General features: G+C 47.9%; 1 pseudogene; it reads right to left on the bottom strand.

Moving 5' to 3' along the window:
• Positions 1-1,677: 1,677 nt before the first annotated feature.
• Positions 1,678-2,576, bottom strand: LOC123166616 (uncharacterized protein At4g22758-like; annotated as a pseudogene).
• Positions 2,577-10,561: the final 7,985 nt, after the last annotated feature.

Raw genomic sequence — 10,561 nt, 5'->3', positions numbered from 1 at the left:
ACGAACAGCTGTCTCGTAACCTACATAATTTGATAAAACGCTAAACAAACCACCCTGATTTCTAGGATGGGCCCGTGTGCCTAACTAATGACAAATAAAAAACTACCAAATCAGCAATTACGTACGTAAGGTACGTAACAATCCCTACGTAGGTATAGCATTACTCTTTCCTCCCTGTTACCAGTTTTTCTCTTGAAAAAGGGGAAAATTTTCACTTCATTTTCATCCCTAGCACTGGAGACCTGCTCATTGCCACCCGTGAGCCATGGCCCTCCGATGGCCGTGAGCGATAGCTCTCCGTAAGCTTTGACTAGTCCTTCAGAGCATCAGTGGCATGCCCCTCCTCTGTCCCTTGCCATGCCCCTGCCTCCTTGTAGCCTTGCACAAGTAAGTAATGGGGTGCGTTTTGATGATTATTTTTCTTTCTTAATCGATACTCCTGAAGCACCGAACGGAGGTTCACCTCAGGTCAGGTTAGTCCCCACAGAGTAAGAAGCCCTCCCGACCTATCCTCCCGCTAGGGTTTCCCCCGCAGCAGTCGGTCGCCCGGCGCGCGCGCCCCGTCCTGCTCCGCCCCCCTCTCCCCTCCTCCCCGTCCCGCCGCCTTCGTCGTCTCCCCGGGAGGCGGCCGGGGCGGCGCGTGCACCCTTTCCCCTCGTCCACCCTCCTCCTTCCTTCCTCCCCGCCGCCGCCGACGGTCGGCCCCGGATCTGGCTGGGTGGTGTCGGCGGTGGCGGGTCCTCCCGTTCCTGCGCGTGCTCCTCCTTCCCGGGGCGGGGGGAGGCGGCGGTGGTGCTCGGCCGGTGGCGGTCCGGCGTCCTGGTGGCGGCGGCCGGCGGCGCGCGTAGTGCTGGTGCCTCCACTTGGCGGCGGGGTGGTCCGGTGGTGTTGTGCGGTCGGTGGCGCGACCCCAGCCTAGATCTGGGCCCGTAGGGCCCCATCTGGGTCCTCGCGGGCCGGCTCCGGCACGACCTCGACGCCCTCAGTGCGGGGAGGTAGGGGAGCGGCTTGAACAGGGGCGGCGACACCCACGACATGCCGGCTTTAGCATGAAGGCGGGAGCTGTCCGGGCCTTCGAGCGCCCGGCCGGGCCTCTGGGGCCACGGGCCTGGTAGGCTCCTGCCATTGTGTTCGGTCGGCTACCGTCGTGGACGGTGGAGGTGGAGCCCTCCCGCGTGCTGATGGTGCTGCTGCCCTAGTCTCGGTTCCTCTTCTTTGTTGTGCAGGCCATACTTCGTGGTGCTGTGGTGAGACAGCGTGGGAAACTTCATGACCGTGTTGGCGCAGGGCGATGGTCGGTTTGGTGGCGAGCTCCGGAGTGCCTGAGGTGAAGGTTGGGATCGGGAGAAACCTCTGTTGGCTTGACCAACACCGATGCGGTGGCGCGTGAGGGTGCCGCCGGATCTTCCTGGAGATGTTGTTTGATACCGGCGCTTGGGATTCTCGGAGCTTGGTGAGCGATCTTCCGTGGACGCAGCGGTCGCGAGGATTCGCCGTTTTTGTCGATCCGCCGTTATCGGCATTTTTTTCTTTTGTATTTTCTCTTTCATTTCTTTTGAACGTGACTGTGATGCTTCCGTCCCAGGTACCTATCGTTAGTTGTCTCGGATGGTTGCTTTGTAATACAAGGCGGGGAAACCCTTTTTGTTATACTCCTGAAGCATCTAAATTGACTCGTTGAAGCTAGCAAGTGCATGCATACAAACAGTTACATGTACATATCTCGAGCTCGTACGACTATCGGAGAAGTACTGATATGCATTGTCCCTTGTCCGAACTGCACATAACCTCACAGTACGCACAGGATCGGACGTTAGGTACACTACAAAGGTATTCCCTCCGTCCCAAAATAAGTGTTCAACTTTGTACTAACTCTAGTACAAAGTTGTACTAAATTTAAGACACTTATTTTGAAACAGAGGGAGTACAAAATAATTACATGCGCCAGGTTCTGACTTCTGAGTGATTCCCACCATTTTTACAGCACTCTTTTCACTCTTTCAGACATCAAGACATGGCAGTGCTGAGTGAAGAAGCAGAGGATGATCTGATCTCTGCGTCTTCCTGCTGCAGAGGAAGAAGTTGCGAGAGCCCAGGTCCAGCACCTTCTCCTCCGGGTCAAGAGCTGCATCAATGGAAGCTTGTTTAATCCAGGTGGGGAGATTTATCTTCTGGTGGGCGACTTCCTGCTTACCGTCGAGGGCGTAGTTGGAGAGGTGCAGCTCGAACCGTGCGGCCGTGTCGGTGGCGCCGTCGTCGGCGGGTAGCGGCGGCCTGCGGCCCTCGGCGGCATAGACCGCGACGGCGGCGCGTGCCTGGTCGGCCACCGTAGCGTCGGCGCCCAGCAGCACGTGCACCGGCCACAGGCTCCGCTCCACTGTCACGTTCACCAGCAGCCGCGACAGCAGCGGCGCCGGCCTCTCCGACATGGCCGCCACCGGGTGGCCCAGCAGCGCCTCCACCGCGGCTGGGACGTGCACGGAACTCCGCATGGCCGGCCGGGACGGAGAGAGAAATCAATCAAGGTCGATCGACGGTGCGTTACGTGGCTTCTAAAGGCGCGAGAGAGTGGCCCGTTGTCTGACTGACTGATGTTTGCACTGGCACTGAGTCTGGCAACCTATATATGGCTGTGGGAATACCCAGGCGGGTATTGCCCTCCCATCCCCGTGCCCGTGAGATCATCTCAGCCCCATCCCCATCCCCATCCTCACCCGCGGGGAAAGAAATTTTCCCATCCCCGTCCCCATCGGGCATATCATCCCCATGGGCATATCATCCCCATCCCCATCCCCACTCACACCCACAATCTGTACATAAAAACAGAAGTATATTTCAACATAAAAATAACAAGATTTCTACCAAAAAACAACAGCATTTCAACCAAAAAACAACGGCATTTCATTGCAATAAACAAGCAGCATTTCATTGCAATAAATAACAACATTTCCACTAAAAAACAGTAGCATTTCATCTCAATAAACAGCAGCATTTAAACATAAAAACAACAGTATCTCAGCTCAACAAATAGTAGTACTTCAGCATAATAAACATCCAGGTTTCATAGTAAATAGCAGCAATTCAGCACATAATCAGTACCCAAATCTCAGTTTTCACACACCAACACATAGTAGTTCACAATCTTACAATAAGGGCATTACAATTAATAGGTTCACACACAAATTTAAGCAAATAAGTCTTTGCAACCAAAAGAACTGTTGAAAGCCATCAATGGTTCAACATGGCAGCCTCCAAATCTCCATTCTTCATGAAGCGTCAAGCGCAGCTTTCCAGATCAGGTGGGGGCAGAACCTACAAGAGAACATACAATGAGATCACACACATAATTTGAAACTTGGAAATTATGAACATTAGTTAGTAGCAATGAGGAAGTGCTTCACCTCTTGATTGTCTTGGAGACAAGTCCAGAAACTTGGTGAGTTTGCATTGTTGCCATCTACGAGAAAACAAGTTAGTACATATGAACATGTAAAGAAACATGGCAGCAAGATCAACATGAATATAAACAGCAGCACACACACCTTTATATTTGTTCCGTATCCAATCTTGAGAGCACATTAGAGTCTCTAACATTTCTGGAGTAAGACTACAACGATGGTCACAAAGAACTCTACCACTTGTACTGAATGCAGATTCTGAAGCAACGGTGCTGACTGGAGTAGCAAAGATGTCACGGGCTAGCATCCGTAAAGTAGAATAGCGTGTTCCAGCCACTTTCCACCAATCTAACACATTAAATTTTTCTTGGGAAACTGGAACTAGCTCATCTTCTAAGTAGCGGTCTAACTCAGATTTCATCCTAGAAGCTGATGGCTTTTTCTGAGCAACACGCTCATTGAAGAGTGACATAAGAGCTGGGGCTTGCATAGAAGAACAAGAGGAAGAAGGGGCCGGTTCATCATCATCCTTCTCAAAACTGTATTCCTCTAACAATATGCATAACTTGGCAACTAATTCTGCCACATACCCTTCACACTCGGCAGATGAAACGTTGACACCATGTAACATTGCAAAGCAAACAAGCAACATCTCGTTTTTGTACCGAGGATCAAGAATTGTAGCCATGCCCATTAGACTTTGGATATCAGTCCAATATTTATTAAACTTCTCTGTCATGCTAGCAGACATGGCTTCTATCACGGCATTGCCACATGTTGACCATTGTCTCATGTTCATTTTGATCTCACAAATCTTGGGGAAATATATGTTGGCTGTTACATAATCAGTTCCAGAAAATAGTGCGGCGATGTCAAAGAACAAGCGCAACCTCTCGACAACATGAGTGGCAAAATCCCACTCTTCCTCACTAGGGAGACTCTCATATTGTTTCTCAACCTTCTTTAATCTCGCAAAAACAGATCTATATGGCAGAGCCACACTAAGCATTGTGAAAGTTGAATTCCACCTAGTTTTGCAATCAATTGTTAATCTTCTTGTAATTTTGACCTTTTGATATTTTGCAATTTCCTCAAACTTCTCTACTCTTTTTGGTGTAGCAGTCCAAAAGGGCACACTATCTCTAATCTTTTCTATGGCTGGTTTCATAGCATCTAAGCCATCTTTGACAATCAGATTCAAAATATGTGCACAACAACGCATGTGAAGCAAAGTACCTGACAGCATCAGCTTGGTTTTTCCTATCTTGGTCACCAACAACTCAACCGTCTTGTCATTAGTGGTGCAATTGTCAACCGTCACAGCTGATAGCTTCTCATCAAGATTCCAGGATATCAAAGTTTCATGAAGTTCTTCAACTATAACTTCTCCGGTGTGAGGAGCTCGCACATAAATAAACCTACATGTATTCACAAGAACATGAGCTTATATTGACAAGAACATGCACTACATCACTATATATGGAACTACAACACTATATACGGAACTACAACACTATATACTAATAAAACAACAGCATATACCTCATGATAACACTCCTAAGCTTCCAAGAATCATCACTGAAATGGCCTGTGATTTCCATGTAACCCTTCTTTTGGTTGTCAGCTGTCCACATATCAGTAGTAATAGCCACTCTTGATTTATTTCCAGCCATATACTCAATGGCCTTCTTCCTTTCAGCTTTGTATGCATTCACAATATCCTTTCTATGAATGAATTACACACTAGTCATATATTGAAGGTTGACAATATGGAAGTGCATATCAAACAATATAAGAGCACTAACATAAATATACCTAATAGTGTTTCTTGTCACCATTTTAAATAAGGGCTGAAGGGCACTAACAAATCTTCGAAAACCTGCATGATCGACTATAGATAAGGGATACTCATGCACCACAATCATGGAAGCTAGCTCCTTTCTAGCAAGATCTTGATCGAATGTGTAATTCTCCACGTTTACTTTTCCTTGGCTTGCAGAACCAAACCTCAAAGAAGATTGACTAAGGGTTTTATCCTTGGTCTTGATCTTTTTCAGAACACAAATACCTAAGTGGTAATGAAGATGCTTGGTCCCATTCTTTGGTTCTCCTCCAAGCTCCTTATTGCAATATACACACTTTGCCTTCCATTTTCCAGCAACTTTCACTCTCTTGAACTCAGCCCACACAGTTGAGGTAAGTTTTCTTTTGGAAGCAACTTCCACGTTCTCCTCCTCCTCCTCCTCTTCAGCCCCATCTTCTCCGGCCTCTTCCCCTCCAGCCCCATCTTCCTCTTCATCAGAAACAAAAATAGGATCTGCAAACTCATGATAATGAACGGACTCGTCGAAGTCATCCTCTTCCTCTTCCATGTGGTCAATTGAGGTACACTTCCTGTTCCAGAATATGCAACTACAACTTGGTCACCACTTTCTGTTGGTGGTGTCGACATGCTGCCACTGGACATGCTACAATTGCAATGATCATGCATTAGGAAACAAACAAGTGATGAACTAGACAGCAATATATACTAACAAAAAAAGTGATGAACTAGACAACAATATATACTAACAAAAAAGTGATGAACTAACAACAATATATACTAGACAGCAATATATACTAACAAAAAAGTGATGAGCTAACAACAATATATACTAGGCAGCACTATATACTAACAAAAAAGTGATGAACTATATACTAACATCAATATATACTAACAAAAAAGTGATGAACTAACAACAATATATACTAGACAACAATATATACTAACAAAAAAGTGATGAGCTAACAACAATATATACTAGGCAGCACTATATACTAACAAAAAAGTGATGAACTATATACTAACAGCAATATATACTAACAACAAGTATACTAGACAATAATAGGCACTACATCTGCATATATTCCTAGACAAAACCCTAGGAGATGAACTACTCACTAGTAGAAAACAGGGCTTAGGTCACAGGGCAGTTTTCACATTAGCCCCGGTTCAGTCACGAACCGGGACTAATGTGAGCATTGGTCCCAGTTCGTGCGGCCAGGGGCCTGCCGGGCCTCGTGGGGGCATTGGTCCCGGTTCGTCCGGCCCCTTTGGTCCCGGTTGGTGGGACAAACCGGGACCAAAGGTCCACGCTCCTGGCCCACCACCCTTTAGTCCCGGTTCATACCACAAACCGAGACTAAAGGGCTGGTCCTAGTTGCGGCCAGTGTTTAGTCCCACCTCGCCAACCGAAGGGCGCTCACACCAGTTTATAAGCTCGTCCCTCTATGCCTTGTTGAGCTTCTCTTAAAGTGAAAATAGATGCCCTTATACAGGGAATTTCACCTAAATTCACAGTAAATTGAAATTTACTGTGAATTTAGGTTTAATTTTCTCTATAAGCGCATCTATGTTCATTTTTTTATACAGGGAATTTCACCGCCGCCGCCCTCCGGTCCATTCAGTCGCAACCAGAGCCCCCCCCCCCCGTCCGTATAGCACCACCATCCTCCTCCCCTCGACCGTGCGGAGCCGCCCAAACCCTCAGCTGCGTCGGGGAACCACCGTAGGCCAAAGCCCCAAACCTCCCGAAGCTGCCGTCCGCCGCGGAGCTCGCCGCCGGCGACTCCCTCCATCCCCGCCACCACCTCGACCACCGGGAGGACCGCCCCGGCCTGGCGGATCCATCCCCGCCCTCAGGACTCCGCGAGGAGCCGCCGTTCGCCGGCATTGATCGCTGGAGCCCCGCCTCTGTTCGGCCAGAGGAGGAAGGAGGCGGGGGCGACTGGTCAAACCTGACCAGTGGGCCCAAGGGACCCACTGTCAGTGACCCACGAGCCGGTCCACGCGGGTTAAGTGGAGGATCTGACACAGGATCACCTTCAGGCAAGATGAATAGGTCTTCAGGGGCACGACGGCAGCGGCAGCGCCATGGCCGGGACTGGTGACGACGGCGGCGGCGAGCGAGCGGGAGGGTGGCGGCGGCTGCGTGCGAGTGGGAGGCCGGAGGATCACCACTCATTGTGCTCGACATATCACTACAAGAAACCTGTTAATCCATGACGGATTTCTAATGACATTTTTGGAAACTCTCATCGATGACCTAGTAAAACCCCACAAGCCCGGTGAAAGCCCGCTAAAGCCCGTCTAACCGTTTCCATATAAAAACTTAACCCTAAATTCCCTCCTCGGCCCCTGCAACGTGTCCCACAGCACGTCGCCACCCCTCGTCCCTCCCACAGCTCGTAAACCTTAATAAAATAAAATAAAATAAACTATAGTAACTACAATAAATAAACCTTAATAAATTAAGTAAAAATAGCAGCAGTATAATAAATAAAAATAGCAGCAGTAAAATAAATAAAAATAAAATAATTAAAGTAAAATACATAAGTAATTAGAAATAAAATAAATAAGTTTTTTATTGTAAGTAGAAACAAAACAAAACAAATAAAGCAAAAGAGAAAAAAAACAGAGGAAAAAAATTATGCCACCTACTGGGCCACCACGGCCTGAATACGACTAGAAACCCATCCATGGGCCAGGATTCAGGCCCGCAGAAGGCCCAGCAGGCCCACAGGCAAATAGTGACAGAATGGGCCCGTAAACCTGCATTTGAGAGGAGCTCGAAGTGGTCAGCGCAGCTGCGCTTATAAACCACTGTCGAAGCCTCTCGGCTAGCGAGGTGGGACTAAACATCCCACCGCAACGCGCCAGTTCCAGCACAAGGCCTTTGGTCCCGGTTGGTGCCACCAACCGGGACTAAAGGGGGCATTGGTCCCGGTTCGTGGCACCAACCGGGACCAAAGGCCTTTAGTCCCGGTTGGTGCCACCAACCGGGACCAATGAGTTCCCTATATATACCCCATCGCCACAGCAGAGCACTCCAGAGTGCTCTGTTTTTTCTGGCCGGCGAGGGGAGGGCATTTGGGTGCTCTAGCTCACCTCCTATGCACATGAGGTGTTCGATGAAATGTCTGAGCCACACTAGTTAATCTTTGTCCTCTCGAAACTCGACCTCCGAGCTCCATTTTCCCCGAGATTTGTCTAGGTTTAGCGGTCCGTCACGTCCCGTCCCCGTCTTCACCGCCGTCGATCGCCCGCGCCGATCTCGTCGCCAGCACCACCGTGGTGAGCCTCTTGTTCTTATCTTCTTTCTGAAAGGAAAAAATTCTTACTTTAGATAGTTACTTGTCTAATTTTGTTACTTTTATTATTCCTTCTTATTACATAGTGCGATGGTTTTGGTATCCGCCCCCGTCGGCCCTCGTCCTGTCTATGATTCGGATGTGGTATATATTATCTTTTTATAACTATTTGGTTCATTTATTGTTTATGACAAATATACCGACCAACGTGACATAGATTTTATTTATCTAGGAGGTGGTTGAACCGGAAATTCTAACCGACCCTATTGTCGAGAGGTTAAATTTAGTTGAAGAAGAAAACAATTACTTGAAGGAAAAAATAAAAAAAATTGAGGAGGAGAAGATGATATTGGAGTTGCATGTTGCGGATGTCGTCGATGATCACAAGATCAAGATGGATGCAATGCGCTTGAAGATTAGAAAGATTAGAAAATATGCCATTCATACCGAGGCTTGGTATCATTATGCCGTTGGATCAATTGTTACCTTGGTTGCGATTATGATCGCATTTGTTTTCGCATTGAAATGTTTTACATAGTTTCAATGTATGGTTTAATTAATTAGATGCTCTGGAGAGCTATATATATGTTGTTAGATGAGAACTATGTATGTACTTTGGTTCTAATGTGATGATGAACTTCTATTAATTTGGTCACTTAATTATCTATTCATGATGTTCTGTAATGGTTTTGACACACTTAATTATATATAATGCACGTAGATGAACCGGCAATGGATGTACGGTGACAGACACACCTCCGAGTACATTAAGGGCGTGCATGATTTTCTCGAAGTGGCTGAGGCAAACAAGCAGAATGGTTTTATGTGTTGTCCATGACATATATGTGGGAATACGAAGTCTTACTCTGACCGGAAAATCCTTCACACCCACCTGCTTTACAAGGGTTTCATGCCACACTATAATGTTTGGACGAGGCACGGAGAAATAGGGGTTATGATGGAAGACGGCGAAGAAGAAGAGGACGATGACAACTATGTGCCCCCTGAATACGGTGATGCTGCAATGGGGGAAGCTGCTGAAGATCAAGAGGAACCAGACGATGTGCCCAATGATGCTGCAAGGGGGGAAGCTGCTGAAGATCAAGAGGAACCAGTGCCCAATGATGATGATCTCCGCCGGGTCATAGTCGATGCAAGGACGCAATGCGAAAGTCAAAAGGAGAAGCTGAAGTTCGATCGCATGTTAGAGGATCACAAAAAAGGGTTGTACCCCAATTGCGAAGATGGCAACACAAAGCTCGGTACCGTACTGGAATTGCTGCAGTGGAAGGCAGAGAATGCTGTGCCTGACAAAGGATTTGAGAAGCTATTGAAAATATTGAAGAAGAAGCTTCCAAAGGATAACGAATTGCCCGACAGTACATACGCAGCAAAGAAGGTCGTATGCCCTCTAGGATTGGAGGTGCAGAAGATACATGCATGCCCTAATGACTGCATCCTCTACCGCGGTGCGTACAAGGATCTGAACGCATGCCCGGTATGCGGTGCATTGCGGTATAAGATCAGACGAGATGACCCTGGTGATGTTGACGGCGAGCCCCCCAGGAAGAGGGTTCCTGCGAAGGTGATGTGGTATGCTCCTATAATACCACGGTTGAAACGTCTGTTCAGAAACGAAGAGCATGCCAAGTTGATGCGATGGCACAGTGAGGACCGTAAGAAAGACGGGAAGTTGAGAGCACCCGCTGACGGGTCGCAGTGGAGAAAAATCGAGAGAAAGTACTGGGCTGAGTTTGCAGCTGACCCAAGGAACGTATGGTTTGGTTTAAGCGCGGATGGCATTAATCCTTTCGGGGAGCAGAGCAGCAATCACAGCACCTGGCCCGTGACTCTATGTATGTATAACCTTCCTCCTTGGATGTGCATGAAGCGGAAGTTCATTATGATGCCAGTTCTCATCCAAGGCCCTAAGCAACCCGGCAACGACATTGATGTGTACCTAAGGCCATTAGTTGAAGAACTTTTACAGCTGTGGAATGGAAACGGTGTACGTACGTGGGATGAGCACAAAC

This window comes from Triticum aestivum, chromosome 7D (assembly GCF_018294505.1).
Source record: "Triticum aestivum cultivar Chinese Spring chromosome 7D, IWGSC CS RefSeq v2.1, whole genome shotgun sequence".
Taxonomy (NCBI): Eukaryota; Viridiplantae; Streptophyta; class Magnoliopsida; order Poales; family Poaceae; genus Triticum; species Triticum aestivum.
The sequence above is the reverse complement of the archived record's forward strand: the minus strand, read 5'-3'. Positions and strand labels throughout refer to the sequence as shown.